This window comes from Pseudophryne corroboree, chromosome 2 (assembly GCF_028390025.1).
Source record: "Pseudophryne corroboree isolate aPseCor3 chromosome 2, aPseCor3.hap2, whole genome shotgun sequence".
Classification (NCBI taxonomy): domain Eukaryota; kingdom Metazoa; phylum Chordata; class Amphibia; order Anura; family Myobatrachidae; genus Pseudophryne; species Pseudophryne corroboree.
Window position 1 is genome coordinate 423,698,057 of NC_086445.1, and position 17,822 is coordinate 423,715,878.

The 17,822-nt window shown below is 47.0% G+C and overlaps 1 protein-coding gene across 3 annotated transcripts in view; it reads left to right on the forward strand.

Annotated features, from left to right (window-relative positions):
- Positions 1–611: 611 nt before the first annotated feature.
- The window catches only part of RAB9A (RAB9A, member RAS oncogene family), a 49,073-nt gene continuing 31,862 nt past the window's right edge, over positions 612–17,822 (forward strand). The window contains exons 1-2 of one of the 3 annotated variants that reach the window (XM_063953519.1): positions 612–743; positions 1,051–1,159. The gene's annotated coding sequence lies outside the window, so the exon portion shown is untranslated. Of the gene's footprint in view, positions 770–1,050; positions 1,164–17,822 lie in introns of all 3 variants that reach the window. The other 2 variants (XM_063953518.1, XM_063953517.1) reach the window with 2 other exon arrangements.

A 17,822-nucleotide genomic window follows, 5' to 3' on the forward strand; every position in this document is an offset into this window, starting at 1 on the left:
CCTCGGCCCTGACAGGATTTCCAACATCAGCATAGTGGCATTGGCTATTAAACATACTGAACCCATTTATCTAACACCATCCAGAAGATCAATAGAATCTGGTAAATTTGCTATGGGCAACATTTTCTCCTTCTAAAAACCGGCACTTTTGTACATATATACCCCTTATTCTCTCCTGCAGCAGGTCCATGTGTTTTACCAGTAAAAATGGCAGGAGTGAAAACGTCAAAGTCTTTGTGGATACCACCATCAATGATGTACCGTTAGCACAAAGCAAATGGGATTAGACCTGTAGTGTGGTCAGAGTAATGAGAGTTTGCGCCTCCTTGGTCACGGCTTAGTCAAAACTGTGATTTAAAAGTTTAGTGGTAATACAATTGAGCAATCATCTATAACATGCGCTGTATGAATAAAATGATGATTATTATTATTACTATTATTATTATTATTATTATTATTAACTGGGCGTTATATAGAATGACCAAGTAGTACAGAGTGCACTCATGACCACAGTGGGAAGCTCGCTCACATGACGCCCCCCAGCCTTCCTGCTGACACCACACAAATGTCAACAGCAGTCACGTGTGCGGTGCGACATACTATTGGCTCATTCTCCTGTCACTCCCACTGCAGAGTTCGCCTGACGCCCACTTCCAGAGACGTGACTGGGCGCCGACGTTCGCCATGTTGTTTCCTATGTAGCTGCTGCGGCATAGACCAGGGGAGCTGCTAGGGGCAGAGAGGTACCGGCGGCGGCTCACGGGCGGGGGTATGTGTGAACAGAAGCAATGTGACCGGTTTCTGCTGCGTGTGTGTGTGTGCTATCTGCGTGCAGGCTCCAGTGACTACGCATACTAACATGAACACACAGTATACACATATATGTAGCCCAGTACTGCTGTAGGGACCCATGCTTAGTTAATGACTGTAGTGTGTGACTGATGCGCTGGAGAGGCTGGCAGTAGGGCGCTGCTGGTATATATGCTGGGAAGGACACTGTGAGGCGGAGTATTAAAATGTGTTAATTTTATTATTTTATTTTTATTGCAGTGGTGGCAGGAAGTGATCGCAGTATCCTTGCTGGCAGCATACACCTCTGTGTACAGTTCTGCAGGAACTACTGCACTGCAAGACCCCCCAGGTGTACAATGCTCAGCATGTAGGTAAGACTTGCCCCACTTACTGCTATGCCGCTCTGTTGTGTGACCCTACATTCTGCCTTATATACTTTCAGTTGCCTCATGAGGAAGTACTGTAGGTTTTGCAATGTCTGTCCTCAGATGTGTCAGATTCTTTGAATAATGAATTTCTTCCCGGAGTTCCGGAGTAAAGAATGATGTTTAAGTAGTTACGTTGGACCTGTCTTACATAAATGTAGTAACATGGTATATGGCTTTGTGGCACGTTCGTTAGAACTGGAGCACAGGTAATCGGGGAAAACCAGATGATGTAACCTACTACAAATTATTCAAGTAGGAAAATTACAACATTTGGTTGTTGAAGGCTAATACACTTACCTGCACACCAGTACTTGTTCTTTATTCTCTATGTCAGTGATGGCTAATCTTGACACTCCAGCTGTTGTTGAACTACACATCCCAGCATGCCCTGCATCAGTTTTAGCATGGCAAAATTGCAAAACTGTAGCAGGGCATGCTGGGATGTGTAGTTCAACAACAGCTGGAGTGTCAAGGTTAGCCATCACTGGTCTATATGTTATTTTGGGGGGTATTTATCAATGCTGATGAGAGATTAAGTACCAACCAATCAATCAGCTCTTAACTTATTTTTAAAATAACCTAGCTTCTAAATTGTAAGGTAGTACAGGTTGAGTATCCCATATCCAAATATTCCGAAATACGGAATATTCCGAAATACGGACTTTTTTGAGTGAGAGTGAGATAGTGAAACCTTTGTTTTCTGATGGCTCAATGTACACAAACTTTGTTTAATACACAAAGTTATTAAAAATATTGTATTAAATGACCTTCAGGCTGTGTGTATAAGGTGTATATGAAACATAAATTAATTGTGTGAATGTACACACACTTTGTTTAATGCACAAAGTTATAAAAAATATTGGCTAAAATTACCTTCAGGCTGTGTGTATAAGGTGTATATGTAACATAAATGCATTCTATGCTTAGACTTAGGTCCCATCACCATGATTTCTCATTATGTTATGCAATTATTCCAAAATACAGAAAAATCCCATATCCAAAATACCTCTGGTCCCAAGCATTTTGGATAAGGGAGACTCAACCTGTACTTTACTTTACTCTCACAATTGTATCTCTCTCCAAGCTTTGATAATTATTCCCCTCAGTATCTGTTTCTGCATACCAGTATTTCTGAAAACAAACTTTTTAACTAAATTCTCTTCAGAGAAAATAAAATGACATGTGGGTAGCATACCTAATACAGAAACATTTTCCAAATGATCAATGTCTTTCAGTCTCATGTGACCTTATAGAATTGTACCTTTTTTGATTTAAGAGAAAAAAATATATCTGTTTTGTTCCCATTGCACATATCTTTGCCTATGAAATTATATACTGCATAGCAAATTTTGTAGCAATTCCATCCATGGGGTCGATTTAAATTCGGCAACAGATGAATAGCGCCCATTATGTTGAAAAATTCAGTTTTATAAACATACTGTACAATATAAATAAAATGTATTTACATTTGGTCAGTTTGGTAGACGTGAAAAATGCACAAGAAGCACAATTAGAGATATGTGAAATAGATAATGCACCACAATGAATACCATTTTCTCTTACGTCCTAGTGGATACTGGGGATCTGTACTTTAGTACTATGGGGTATAGATCGGGTCCACTGGAGCCTGGCACTTTAAAACCTTTAGTGTGTTTATGTGTGTGCTGGCTCCTCCCCTCTATGCCCCTCCTACCAGACTCAGTTTAGAAATATGTGCCCAAGGAGCCGGGTGCATTTCTCTGGAGCTCCAGAGAGTTTTCTTTACTTTTTTATTTTTGTTTATTATTTTCATGTAGTACTGGTTGGCAACCAGTCTACCTGCTTCGTGGGACTTAGAGAGGGGACCGAACCAACCTCCTGATGGTTAATGGTTCGTCATCCCAGCTGACAGGACACTGAGCTCCTGAGGTGCTGTTCACACATCGTTAGTGTGTGTGCCCACGCCAGCAGCTAGCCACCACCCTCTAACAGATGCTGAATATCGTTAGGTGCGGTGAGTGTTAACACTGGGGTCCTGGTTAGCGGGTTCCCGGTGCGGTTTTGGCGGCATGTCACACAGAGGTTACGGGCCACGAGCTGCGGTGCCCGCCGCGGACTAGACTGGCTCAGGGCTCATGCCCCACTGTGCTCACTGCCTATCAGGGCTTGTGTGTACTGTTCTAAGTAATTAACCTGGTCAGTATAAAAATCTGAGGGACCGCGCGCCATTGCAAGGGGCTGGGCTTCCCGGAGCGGGACGGCGCCATTTCCTGCTGCTGCTGTGGATCATCAAGGCTGCATGCACGCTGCTCCTCCAGGGACCCACGCTGTTATACCCCTTTTACACTCGCACTCCCGAGTCACTCCCGGGATCCTTCCCGGGATGCATTCCCGGGACTGACCCCTTTCACACTGCACTAAGACCTGGGATCAACCCGGGACAGCCCCATTCACACTGATCCCGGTATATCCCTGCAAATGCATATGTATGTCATTAGAAATGGCCTTTTCCGGCTCACATAGATGAGGTCACACTAGTCAACAAAAGGGAGGGGTGAAGAAGAATCAACACAACATGTCTGGCGAATTATTTTAATTTTTATAGGGTTTGCGGTGTATCTCTGGGTGTTTTGCGCTGTGTGTACTTTGTACCCCCAGCGTGGCGTTTGTGCACAAAGTCCGTACACGGTACGGGACTCTGTACGCAAACGGTGTACAAAGTACGTAGGTTGCGTACAGAGTATAGCGGCCGCAGCGGCTTTCTCTTACGCTTCCTGGACGCTCCCCATGGCTCTGAAAGGTGACATCATCTTTTCAGAGCCCAAGAAAGCTCCAATCCGAGGCCTTTTAACAGTCCCGGGATAGTGAATCCCGGGACGGGCCCTTTCACACTACACAGCTGACGAGACCTGGGTTGAAATCCCGGGATGAAATCCCGGGAAATTGACCCTGTACCCTTTCACACTGAGAAAAATCCCGGGATGATGCGCGTTCACGTGCAAAATCCCGGGATTTTCATGCGAGTGTAAAAGGGGTATACAGACTCTGTACTGGTACCAAGGGGTCATAGCAGGGGGGAGCACACCAGCGGTAGCACCACTGCACTTATATCAGGTTGTACATATTATTTCACATGCTGTGCTGCTGTGTTTATGTGCTGGTCTCCGTTCCTTAGTGTCACTCCAGGGGCTCTCTAGGGTCTGTGTGGAGTTTTTTTCAGTGAGCTGCGCTGTATTTTCAGTGGTGTAAAGATGTCTGTGGACATGGGGGGTAATTCCGAGTTGATCGCAGCAGGAACTTTGTTAGCAGTTGGGCAAAACCATGTGCACTGCAGGGGAGGCAGATATAACATGGGCAGAGAGTTAGATTTGGGTGGGGTGTGTTCAATCTGCAATCTAAATTGCAGTGTAAAAATAAAGCAGCCAGTATTTACCCTGCACAGAAACAAAATAACCCACCCAAATCTTACTCTCTCTACACATGTTATATCTGCCTCCCCTGCAGTGCACATGGTTTTGCCCAATTGCTATCAAAAATCCTGCTGCGATCAACTCTGAATTACCCCCATGGTTATGTGTGCTGCTTGTAACTCTACCCCTTCAGCGGGTTTCCTCATGTGTGAACAATGCTCCTTATCTTCACAGGGACACAGTTCATAGGTAGCTGACTGGTTAGATAATTTTAAAAGCATGATTCAGGATATCAATTCAGAATTAGCTGCAGCTAAAAAAGAGAGACGGGTGTTGAAACAGTCTATTGATTGTATGGCTAAAGCAGCAGATACCAGAAAGGCTTCTCAGCCCCCTCTGTTGGTTTCCACAAACGCTCAGTGCCACAGGTGCCCCAGTCTGATTCTGATCAGCCTGATGTGGAGGATGATGATATTGATGAGGACAGCTCTGTCCCCGCTGGTGGAGGCCCTCATTTATGCTGTAAGAGAGGTTCTTCACATACCAGATCAGGACGCAGAACCAGATGAGGAGTTGTACTTTAATGTCAGACCAAAGACCTTAGTCACCTTTCCTGTGTCAAAAGAATGAAATTCTCTGGCCAGGGAGGCATGGTTGAACCCTGATAAGAATTTTAAAATTCCTCAGAGGTTTTAGCTGCTTTTCCTCTTCTAGCTGAGGACAGGAAGGTATGGGAACCCCCCCCCCCCCCCCCTCTCCCCCATGTCAGTCGATACGTCTGTATCCAGACTGTCTAAGAAATTGGTGCTGCCGGTGCCAGGGGCTATATCCCTAAAAGAACAAGCTGACCGTAAAATTGAGACCACTCTCAAGGCAATATATACTGCAGCAGGCGTAGCACAGCGCCCCACAATTGTTTGTGGGTGGATTTCCAGGGCGGTAGTTAAGTGGTCTGATACAGTTATTGATGGTTTAGACTCTCTGCCCCGGGATGAGGTCATTACTCTGCTGGAACATATACAGGATGCTGCAAATTTTATGAGCAAGGCTATAAAAGAATTGTGTAAGATAAATGGCCGCACTACTGCTATGGCTGTTTCGGCATGCAGAGCTCTGTGGTTGTGTCAGTGGTCAGCAGACTCTGATTCCAAAAAGGCTGTAGAAAATCTTCCCTTTGCAGATGATGCCTTGTTTGACGAATAATTAAATAAATGGATCTCCGAGGCAACGGCGGGTAAGTCTACCTATCTGCTGTTGGCTGCGCCACTTGCTAGACGTTCTTACACAGGACCGTCCTTGCAGTCCTTTCGTGTGGCAAGGTTCAGAGGCAGGGGCTGAGGGGTCTCCAGTTCCATAAACCTGCAACTGCTGCCTCCCTGGACCAGACCACTGGATCCCCTGCCGCTAAGCTTTCCGCGTGACAGTTGACCCCAGCAGCAAGGCGACTTTCCGGTGGGTGCTCTCCTTCAACACTTCGCCCAGGTGTGGGCGAGGTCCAGGGATTCCGGCTGGAATTTCTAGCACTACCTCCTCACCGATTTTTCAAATCGGTCTGGCCGGTTTTACCGGCAGCAAAAGTTACCTTGCAAGAGGCTATTCAAAAACTTTTGCGGACAGGGGTGGTGGTTCCAGTTCCTCCTCCGTTACACAACAGGGGTTTTTACTCCAGTCTTTGTCGTTCCAAAACCAGATGGTTCGGTGCACCCATCTTGAACCTGAAGTCTCTAAACCCGTACCAGCGGATGTTCAAATTTAAGATGGAATCCCTGCGGGCAGTGGTGTCTGGTCTGGAGGCGGGGGAGTTCCTGATATCCTTGGATGTCACGGATGCTTACCTACACATTCCCATGTGGCCCCCTCATCAGGCTTACCTCAGGTTCGCCATCTTGGGTGACCATTTCCATTTTCAGGCCTTGCCCTTTGGTCTGTCCACAGCTCTGATGGTCTTCACCAAAGTCATGGCGGAGATGATGCTGCAGCTGCGCATGATGGGAGTCAACATAGTCCCCTACTTGGATGATCTCCTGATAAAGGCTATGTCCAGGGAGCAGCTATTGCTAAGCATCGATCTGACGACTCGCATGCTTACGGATCATGGTTGGATCCTAAACTTCTGGAAACCTCACCTGGAACCGACCCAATGTCTTCAATTCCTGGGAATGATACTGGATACAGTGTCTCAGAATGTGTTTCTTCCGATGGACAAGGCCTTGGCTATCCAGGCTTTGATCTGCTCTGTGCTTCGTCCTTCGCAAGGTGTCCATACATCTTTGCATGTGTTTGCTGGGCAAGATGGTTGCTGCTTACAAGGCAATCCAATATGGCAGATTTCATACCCGGCCATTTCAGCTGGACAAATGGTCGGGGTCTCGCCTTCACATGCATCAGGAAGTGACCTTATCTCCGAAAGCCCGAATTTCTCTATTATAGTGGCTACAAGTTTCTCACCTGGTAGAAGGCAAGAATTTCAATATCCGGCCATGGGTTCTTCTGACAACGGATGCCAGCCTCTCCGGGGTTGGGGGGCTGTGACCCAAGGTGCCCAGTTCCAGGGGATATGGTCAAGTCGGGAATCTACTCTGCCGATAAACATCCTGGAACTCACGGCAATTTACAGTGCCCTTCTACAAGCTTCCCATCTCCTGAGGAATCGGGCGATCCAGGTTCAATCGGACAATGCCACGGCGGCGGCGTACATAAACCGACAAGAGGGAACAAGAAGCAGAGCGGCGATGCGAGAAGTGTCAAAAATACTTCTCTGGGCGGAGGCCAACGCAAGGGCCATCTCGGCCATATTCATTCCAGGTGTGGACAACTGGGAAGCAGACTTCCTCAGCAGACACGACCTCCATCCGGGGGAATGGGGCCTACATCCCCACAACCTTTGTGCCTCACCGCTGTTGTACCTGTGGTTTTTTTCTTTTCTTCTCGTGGTATGTCCGTCTCCTCGGGCACAGTTTCCTAGACTGAGTCTGGTAGGAGGGGCATAGATGGGAGGAGCCAGCACACACATACGCACACTAATGGTTTTAAAGTGCCAGGCTCCAGTGGACCTGATCTATACCCCATGGTACTAAAGTACAAATCCCCAGTATCCACTACGGACTACGAAAAAAGGAATTACCGGTAGGTATTAAATTCCTATTTTATTTTATTTTTTTTCTCTTAAATGTCCTGTTGCAATAAAATTGCATGTATATGGTGTGCAGGCTATCAACACTCTGTACATACACCGGAAAACCCAGTTTCTAACCTCTTGTTGTTTTTAAAGGGCAAAATGCGACCTGCCCCTTTAGCAGCGCCATCTATCACTGTTGACAACACTATCATCTCCCCCGTTCCCCAACTCCGCTGCCTGGGCGTCACTCTTGACTCCTCCCTCTCCTTTGCACCCTACATCCAAGCTTTGGCGCAATCTTGTCGGTTCCAGCTACGCAACATTGCTCGCATCAGGCCATTTCTCTCCCAGAGTGCAACTAAACTTATCATCCACTCACTGGTCATCTCACGACTCGACTACTGCAATGTGCTCCTCACTGGCCTCACTTGCTCCCACATCGCTCCCCTCCAATCTGTCCTCAACTCCGCAGCTAGGCTCATCTTCCTCTCCCGCCGCGCCACTCCCCTTCGACACAATCTACACTGGCTCCCATTCCCCTACAGAATCCTCTTCAAACTCCTCACCCTCACATACAAGGCCATCTCTAATTCCACTGCTCCCTACATCTCCAACCTCCTCTCCCTTCATACTCCCTCCCGCCCACTACAGTCGGCTGATGACCGTCGCCTCTCCTCTGCCTTGGTCACTGCTTCCCATGCACGAGTTCAGGATTTTGCCTGTGCTGCACCCCTTCAGTGGAATGCACTCCCCCGCTCCATTAGACTCTCCCCGACCTTGCAAAGCTTAAAACGGGCACTGAAAACCCACCTATTTATCAAAGCGTACCCCTCCAATGCATAACCTAGTCCTTAGGCTGCTCCTCCATCCCCCTATCCCATGCCTTGGACATCTCTGCTTTGCTCGCATACCACTGATAATGTCAAATATTACCTTTAAACATAAGCTATTTACTATTACGGACTAAGTACGCTATTTGCGTACTGAGTACCGTAGTGGTACGCACTTAGCGTAACAGACGCTAAGCCGTGGGCGCGACGCACGAGCGATGCGTACGCTCACAGTTTCACGCTTCGTACCAAGCACGCTATAGGTGTACCTAGTACCGTACTGCTACGCTATTGGCGTAGCGGACGCTGCGCCATGAGAGTGAGACACGAGCGGCGCAGACGCTCACAGAATGATACACAGTAAACCTTATTAATAACACACAGTAAGAATATGCTTATACTCTAAACCTTAGTAATCTAATATTACAATGATGTAACGCTGAAAACCCTTAACAATGTGTATGCTGTTTGAGCGATTGAGACGCTAAGAAAAGCCCTTTGTGGAGAAGTGAAAACACAAGACCTGGTTTGGATTTAAAAACCACAGTGGTTCTAACACCGCCGTGGATGGTTTAGAGAAAAGGGGAAAAACACAATACAAGTTATACACCACAAACTAACATCAAAATCTGACACAATAACAGAGAATAATATGAACAATAACGAACAAGAGTGAACAAATTGAAACGAATGGCGAACAGAATGGATAACAAAATGGCTACAGAGAAGTATACATACGTGGGGATGATTCGCAAGCGCGTCCTGGATCCAGCCCTCAGCATTCAGAGAGAAAGCCTTCAGAGAGAGTGAGTGTCTGGCCAGGCAATGGTGGTCTTTATATACACAACATACATTCACAATACAATGGTCCCTATAATCTCATTGTTCATTGGACACAGGAATGTGTCTCCACATTATAGCAAAGGTCATAGGTGGATTTGAACAGGTGGGCTGTGTCTTTCTCCAACTGCTCTGGTGGGAGGTATCCTCAGGATTCCCGCCGCATGTGTAATTTACAGCAAATACAATATGTGTTCATAAACTACTTTTGCACATAACTATATGCAGGAGCGAGCGAGCGATCCTTTCCTAACCAACACCGAAATGTTACCCTTAAAATATCCTACAGCTGGGAACTAGACACCACCTTTCAACCTTTATCCGACCCTTCCTATCATGCAAAGAGGAATCTCTCTGTCCAGGAACCGTTTAAACTAAACATTGTCTAGGGGAATATTAGCTATAAAACACACTATATGGGTTAAATATGCTACGATCGAGTCGCACGCTAGACGCTCACAAACTCCGCCGTAAATACACATCTCATGCGCACGAGACGCTGTAGCGTCCCTTATGCAACTTGCGGGTATGTGCACGTACGGGGGAGTGGGTGCACGAGCAGCGCGCGTGTGCATGAGGGGTTAGTACAAGGCATATGCATCATGATATTTTTCGACTTTGACACCACCATCAGGCTTCTACCTGCTTGCTTGCACCTCATGTCATCTGTCTGTTGCCCCTCCCCACTAGATTGTTAGCTCTTCAGAGCAGGGCCCTCTTTCCTCTTGTCTAAGCCCTCTTCTTGACACATTTCACTCAGCGACCATCTTTACCTGCTTTTTCTCCTGCTGGTAAAGGCTCATCTCTATCTATGGCCGCCAGCCCCAAGTAGTACAATGATTACTCCTTCGCTACTTACATCTAAGCTGTATTATGTTTTGAGAATTGTGGTGCTCTTTGTTACCTGCACTCCATTTTTGTTATTTATTTACTGTTATGCTAAGTTTTGTCTCCCTGTACTGTCCTTTGTACGGCGCTGCGAAACACTTGTGGCGCCCTATAAATAAAATTTAATAATAATAATAGCTATCTACCTATCTCTGATAGCTTTATATTCGAGTGGTCAAACTTTTGGGCCCTACACATTACCCGACCCGCCCGACGGGCGGACCGGCGGCGGGGGAAGGTGACCCCGTCACCCGGCTCCATAGCAGTGCTTGCTAATATGGACGAGTTTGTCCATATTGTCCTGCATGCATAAGCGACAGGGCACCAATGATGAATGAGCGCGGGGCTGCGCATCGTTCATCGTTGGTGCCTACACACTGAACAATATGAAAGAGTTCTCGTTCATGTCGTTTAGTGAAATCTATAAGTGTGTAGGGCCCATTTCTGTTCTTTCTTTCTGATTTTATTAAATCTGTTCGTACAATGTTGCTTTTGTTTTACTCTTGGTGCAGCTTGGTATTCGGCAGCCCTTTTATACCTACAACAGATAACATTTGTTTCCCATTTTGGTATTCATTTGTAATGTTGCAGCAGTGAGATATAAAAATGTCTTGTGCATCGCTCTTTCTGTTGAACCAATATAACCAAGTAATTTGATACAGATACAATCAGTATATAACTTTTTCGCCTTTATATTTTGTCCTTGGGTCCAGCTGGATAAATCTGTATGTTATCAGCCAGTCATACTAATTGGTCTCTGTGTAGTCTGTTCAGCCTGTTTATCAAATATTTAGGTCTGTGCATTTCAACAAATTGATACTGACCGTGGTGTTTTGTTGATTATGTTAAGAACTAGGGTAGCTTGTTTATTGAAATATATATTCTGTTCTGGTTTCATAATGTGGTTGTCGCTTATTTATTAAAAGTTTCTACAAAACAGTGTGCTTTCAACATCGTGTCACTGTGGGTGGTCTTCAGTATGCCGACTGTCGGGATCCCAGCGCACAGCATACCGGCGCTGGAATCCCGACAGCCGACATACCGACACTTTTTTCTCCCTCGTGGGGGTCCACGACCCCCCTGGAGGGAGAATAAAATAGCATGGCGCGCTACTGAGCCCACAAGGGGCTCATTTGCGCTCGCCACGCTGTCGGTATGCCGGTGGTCGTGCTCCCGGCGCCAGTATGCTGGTCGCCGGGAGCCCGGCCGCTGGCATACCATACTACACCCGTCACTGTATATAGGACCCTATTCAGTAAGGATTGCAAATTCTGCTTTGTCTCGCATGCTGGGGGCCGCCTATCGCAGGGCAAGGCCGCCCAGCATGACGTACTTTGTGAAAAAATGGGTGTTTAACTGTAATGAAACAGGTTGTAGGTTTGAATCCTTGGTATGGCAGTGTACTGAAATGTGTTATTTAATAAAGTGTATTGTAACTGAATAAAAGCGAGCTCTCAAGTGAAGTGCACGAATGGGATATAAAGAGGATTTGTGTCCAAACCCATTTTCTTGCAGTGTTCTATCTATCTATCTATCTATCTATCTATCTATCTATCTATCTATCTATGGGAAGGGGCATCATAGCATGGGCTTTCTCTGGAATCACTCCTGTCATGCCCCTTCCCATGAGGCATGCATCTTATGGCCATGTTGGTCAAAGAAGTAAGATCCGTGAGAAACGGGTAATGACTACTAGGCAATTGATGTTAGGCAGAGGACTCTCCAAATTCGTAGCTGGAGAGACGGCATGAATTTGGAAGGGTGCTCATGGCCAATGCTAGTGATTGATTTCATGCAAATAAACTCCCTAACAGTATATTTGTGGTGTTGCATCTAAAATGTCACAATGGGTAACCTTAATTGAAATGTTTTGTATATAAATAAAACACAGACAACAGTGCTGGTATTACAATTATGTCAAATTTTATTGACAAGTGGGTGTGGCAATAAAGGACGGACAGAACAATAAGCATGCATGCAAAGCCAAATATTGGTATTCATCTCCCCACTTACCATAACACACACCCGTTCAGGTGGTGTAGTGGTTTCCCGAACAATACAATTGGCCTACAATGTAAAGCGCACCCAATAAGCCTAATGATTAACTTCAAGAACTGGATTACCATTCTGTGCTACCATAGCAAGGCCTAATCTGACCCACAATCGCCATACTTAATATACACGAACTCACAAACTAAACTGAATCTCCAATACACCCAAATACCATCAAAACTGGTCAAACCAACAGAACTCTGATGAACCATCAGACCAATATGTTTGGGCATCCTTGTGAATTAAGGGGCCAATTCAGTAAGGTTAGCAAATTCTGCTAATCAGCAGAATTTTCTAACCATTAGCACGCATGCTGGGGGCCGCCCAGCATGCTGACCGGCGCCTCCCCCCCCCCCCCTGTCTGGCAATCGTAATTTCTGCAACCCCCGCAGGAAATTGTGGGCGCATGCGCAGTAGGGCCTGCTCCGCATTTGCCCGCGGCCCCTCAGCAAAAACTCCTTACGAATCACTACTTGCGATTTATACTGAATTTGCCCCTAAATCACATTCCACCACACTGCCATTGTTGACAAAAAGCAATTACACTGTTACTGCATTTACCGTTTCCAGGCAACATCCAGCCTTGTTCCAGACCTAACACCCCTTCAAACATGCCTCAGCACCACATCCAGCGGCACACTCTTCCAGGAGGTCCAAGCCTTAGTGACAGATGCAGTATCAGAACCTGAGGTGCTCCTAAAGACTACATCACCTTGTCGTGCAATGAATGGCAAAACATACTGTGAAAACCCTACCTTTAAGCAAGCCTGTGGGAATGAAATACAATCATTAGCCATGGGGAATTCAGAAGCCCAGAAAACATAGAAGTGTTACACAAACTCATACTATTTTATTATTAAATCAATCTGAAATTATATATTACATAAGTCAGAGCCACAAGGAAAAATAGAACAAGAGCAACTAAAGCAGCCTCAATCATACACCCGAACGTTCAGCACAAAGAAATAGATAAGGGAGGTAGGTGGTGAAACTGCCTCTCTAATTTGTGAAAAGGCTCATGCCAAAGCACTGTCAGAGTCATGAACGAAGTGAAAACCTGCATGGTCAGTAATAGTGTTCATTCTAGCACCCTTAACCTGTGACAACCAATGCAGTTCCTTTTTCCTGCCTGGGGTGTTGCTCTCTGCTCTGGTGCTTCAGGCACCCTCTGGTCTGTACCTCAGTGTGAGATACAGGCCAGGGTGTGTTAGAAGCACTAGAACAGAGAGCGACACCGCAAGCAGGAAAGAGGAACTGCATTGGTTGTCACAGGTGAAAGGTGCTAGAATGAACACTAAGTAAGGAACACAGTAAGTGACACATAATAACGCCGGGTTAAACTAACACATCTAAAATAACAAGGGACAACTTGGCATGTTTAGAAGGAGCATCCAGCTCGCTAACGTGGAGGTGCTATGAAAGGGCATAGCGAAACTCTGTTTAAAGAAAAAAAACCTTTGTAATCAGAATAACAAAGTAATGTAACGGAGTGTAAAAATAAAAAAAGTGGGGTAAAAGCAAAATATAAACTAGACACCTATGATTACCAGGCAAAGGTGCCATCCTGGACCAACCCTTCAAAGCTCTTGACACCAGAAAGAGTTGAAAAGGCAAAACGGAAAGCTGTGGCATCAAAACTGCAACCAACGTCACTAAGTCAGTGACAGCTGCAATAGGATCAGGAGAACTGGACAGATCCACAGCTGCCCATACTGTGCATGCAGTGGCATCAGTAGGGGGTGCTGTCTGCACTGGGTGACAGCGTCTGAGAGAATGACGCCAAAATAGCATAGCTGCTCTGCTATGTTGATGTCACCCCCTCAGATAGTGTCAACGAACAGCTGCCACACTGTTTTCTTGTGTCAGATCTCGGGAGGAAAGCTAGGGGCTGCCCAGCATGACAACATTGCCGGGAGAAAGACTGGGGGCTGCCTAGAATGGGCTCAAATAGTCACTCAATTGGGCATGGCTTTGTACAGTGAGGCCACTCCCAGTCTCGCGAGCATGCACGCCTTCACACACGCACACACTACGATACTGCCGCTCTGGGTGTCGCCAAAGGTAGGGACTCCTCTTCACCAAAGGTCCATTCAGGCTGCAGCATGTCCAGGCCCTGATACTGACTCTAAGAGGCAGATAGTGGGAAAAGACAGCCGCAGAGAGACATAGGAAAGATACAGTTGGAAAAAGATCATATAAAATGGCAAAATTGGCATATAATGTGGGTCATTTAGTTGGGGTTGCTTACATAGAAGCAGCAACGACAGTACTAATATGGTAATGCAGCAGGACGCGTCCACGACTCCTGCATGCATTACTGATTCGAGCTGCATCCTAGGACACAGTGTCGGATCATCTCCAACACTATCAGCTGTCTGCCTGACCCGTGGGGTCACGAAAGCCGTCAACCTAGAGACCAGGAAATCACCATCCTCTGACGGAGATCCTGGTCTCTTCTCTCCCCTGTAACATCAGTGACATGACTGAGTTTGGAGAACCGGGTGCCATCTCCGCACCCCACCTCTAAATCGCAACAGACTGTCAATCATTGATAGGCTGATGCCGCTATGCGTGCATCGTCGATGAACCCATTCGCAAATGCACAAAACAGGTCTTGCATATGCGCAAAGTACTGGCAATCCAGGACGCCCCAATGCCCACGTCATCTAGCCACGTCCAACGCATTTCGTCGAATGAGGGACTTCGTCAGGGGATGATGCCCTGAAAAAAAATGGGGTCGCTTACTTGAGTGTGCCCCCCAGGCTAAAGGTTGCCACCAAGCCCCTGATTGCAGCAGCCCCTTATGTGTCCTCTATTTGACAGTGGATGTCTCACCTATAGTATTTGGCTTCCTCAGTTTTCAGTCAACGTAGTGCTGCTGTGTGTCTGGCTGGAGTGCATTGGTTTCTGGATCTGCTGTGGTCAACGTGACTTTGAGTGTTGGGAGCGACATTTGAGTAAAGAAAGAGCCACATGCGGCTCAAGAGCCACGGGTTGGACACCGCATGCTACTCAATGATGCCATTGCCATTTTGCAGTTAATAATCTAAATTTCTCTGACGTTCTAAGTGGATGCTGGGACTCCGTAAGGACCATGGAGATTAGCGGCTCCGCAGGAGACTGGGCACAACTAAAGAAAGCTTTAGGACTACCTGGTGTGCACTGGCTCCTCCCACTAAGACCCTCCTCCAGACCTCAGTTAGATTCTTGTGCCCGGCTGAGCTGGATGCACACTAGGGGCTCTCCTGAGCTCCTAGAAAGAAAGTATATTTAGGTTTTTTATTTTACAGTGAGATCTGCTGGCAACAGACTCACTGCAGCGAGGGACTAAGGGGAGAAGAAGCGAACCTACCTAACAGGTGGTAGTTTGGGCTTCTTAGGCTACTGGACACCATTAGCTCCAGAGGGATCGACCGCAGGACCTGACCTTGGTGTTCGTTCCCGGAGCCACGCCCCCTTACAGAGCCAGAAGCATGAAGAGTCCGGAAAATCGGCGGCAGAAGACTTCGGTCTTCACCAAGGTAGCGCACAGCACTGCAGCTGTGCGCCATTGCTCCTCATGTACACCTCACACTCCGGTCACTGATGGGTGCAGGGCGCTGGGGGGGGGGGGCGCCCTGAGGGCAATATAAGACACCTTGGCTGGCAAATCATCACAATATATAGTCCCAGGGCTATATATGTGATAAATTACCCCTGCCAGAATCCATAAAAAAGCGGGAGAAAAGTCCGCTGAAAAAGGGGCGGGGCTTCTCCCTCAGCACACTGGCGCCATTTTTTCTTCACAGTGCAGCTGGAAGACAGCTCCCCAGGCTCTCCCCTGTAGTTTTCAGGCTCAAAGGGTTAAAAAGAGAGGGGGGGGGGCGCTAAATTTAGGCGCAATATATGTATACAAGCAGCTATTGGGGGAAAAATCACTCAGTTATAGTGTTAATCCCTGCATTATATAGCGCTCTGGTGTGTGCTGGCATACTCTCTCTCTGTCTCCCCAAAGGACTTTGTGGGGTCCTGTCCTCAGTCAGAGCATTCCCTGTGTGTGTGCGGTGTGTCGGTACGGCTGTGTCGACATGTTGGATGAGGAAGGTTACGTGGAGGCGGAGCAGAGGCCGATAAATGGGATGTCGCCCCCTGTGGGGCCGACACCAGAGTGGATGGATAGGTGGAAGGTATTAACCGACAAATGTCAACTCCTTACATAAAAGGCTGGTTGACGTGACAGCTGTGGGACAGACGGCTTCTCAGCCCGCGCCTGCCCAGGCGTCTCAAAGGCCATCAGGGGCTCAGAAAAACGCCCGTTACCTCAGATGGCAGACACAGATGTCGACACGGAGTCTGACTCCAGTGTCGACGAGGTTGAGACATATACACAATCCACTAGGAACATCCGTTACATGATCTCGGCAATGAAAAATGTGTTACGCATTTCTGACATGAACCCAAGTACCACATAAAAGGGGTTTTATTTTTGGGGAGAAAAAGCAGCCAGTGTTTTGTTCCCCCATCAGATGAATGAATGAAGTGTGTAAAGAAGCGTGGGTTCCCCCGATAAGAAACTGGTAATTTCTAAAAAGTTACTGCTGGCGTACCCTTTCCCGCCAGAGGATAGGTCACGTTGGGAGATATCCCTTAGGGTGGATAAGGCGCTCACACGTTTGTCAAAAAAGGTGGCACTGCCGTCTTAGGATACGGCCACCTTGAAGGAGCCTGCTGATAAAAAGCAGGAGGCTATCCTGAAGTCTGTATATACACACTCAGGTTATATACTGAGACCTGCAATTGCCTCAGCATAAATAGTGCTGCTGCAGCGTGGTCTGATACCCTGTCAGATAATATTAATACTCTAAGACAGGGATAATATTTTGCTAACATAGAGCATATTAAAGACGTCGTCTTATATATAAAGGATGCACAGAGGGATATTTGCCGGCTGGCATCCAGAATTAATGCAATGTCCATTCTGCCAGGAGGGTATTAGAAACCCGGCAGTGGACAGGTGATGCTGCCTGTAAAAGGCACATGGAGATTCTGCCTTATAAGGGTGAGGAATTGTTTGGGGATGGTCTCTGGGACCTCGTATCCACAGCAACAGCTGGGAAGAAAATTTTTTACCTCAGGTTTCCTCACAGCCTAAGAAAGCACCGTATTTTCAGGTACAGTCCTTTCGGCTTCAGAAAAGCAAGCGGGTCAAAGGCGCTTCCTTTCTGCACAGAGACAAGGGAAGAAGGAAAAAGCTGCACCAGCAGCCAGTTCCCAGGATCAAAAATCTTCCTCTGAGTCCACCGCATGACGCTGGGGCTCCACAGGTGGAGACTGGTGCGGTAGGGGCGCGTCTCAGGAACTTCAGGGACCAGTGGGCTTGCCCACAGGTGGATCCCTAGGTTCTGCAAATAGTATCACAGGGATACAGGCTGGAGTTCGAGGCGACTCCCCCTCGCCGTTACCTCACATCAGCCTTGCCTGCTGCCCTCGGAGAAAGGTAGTACTG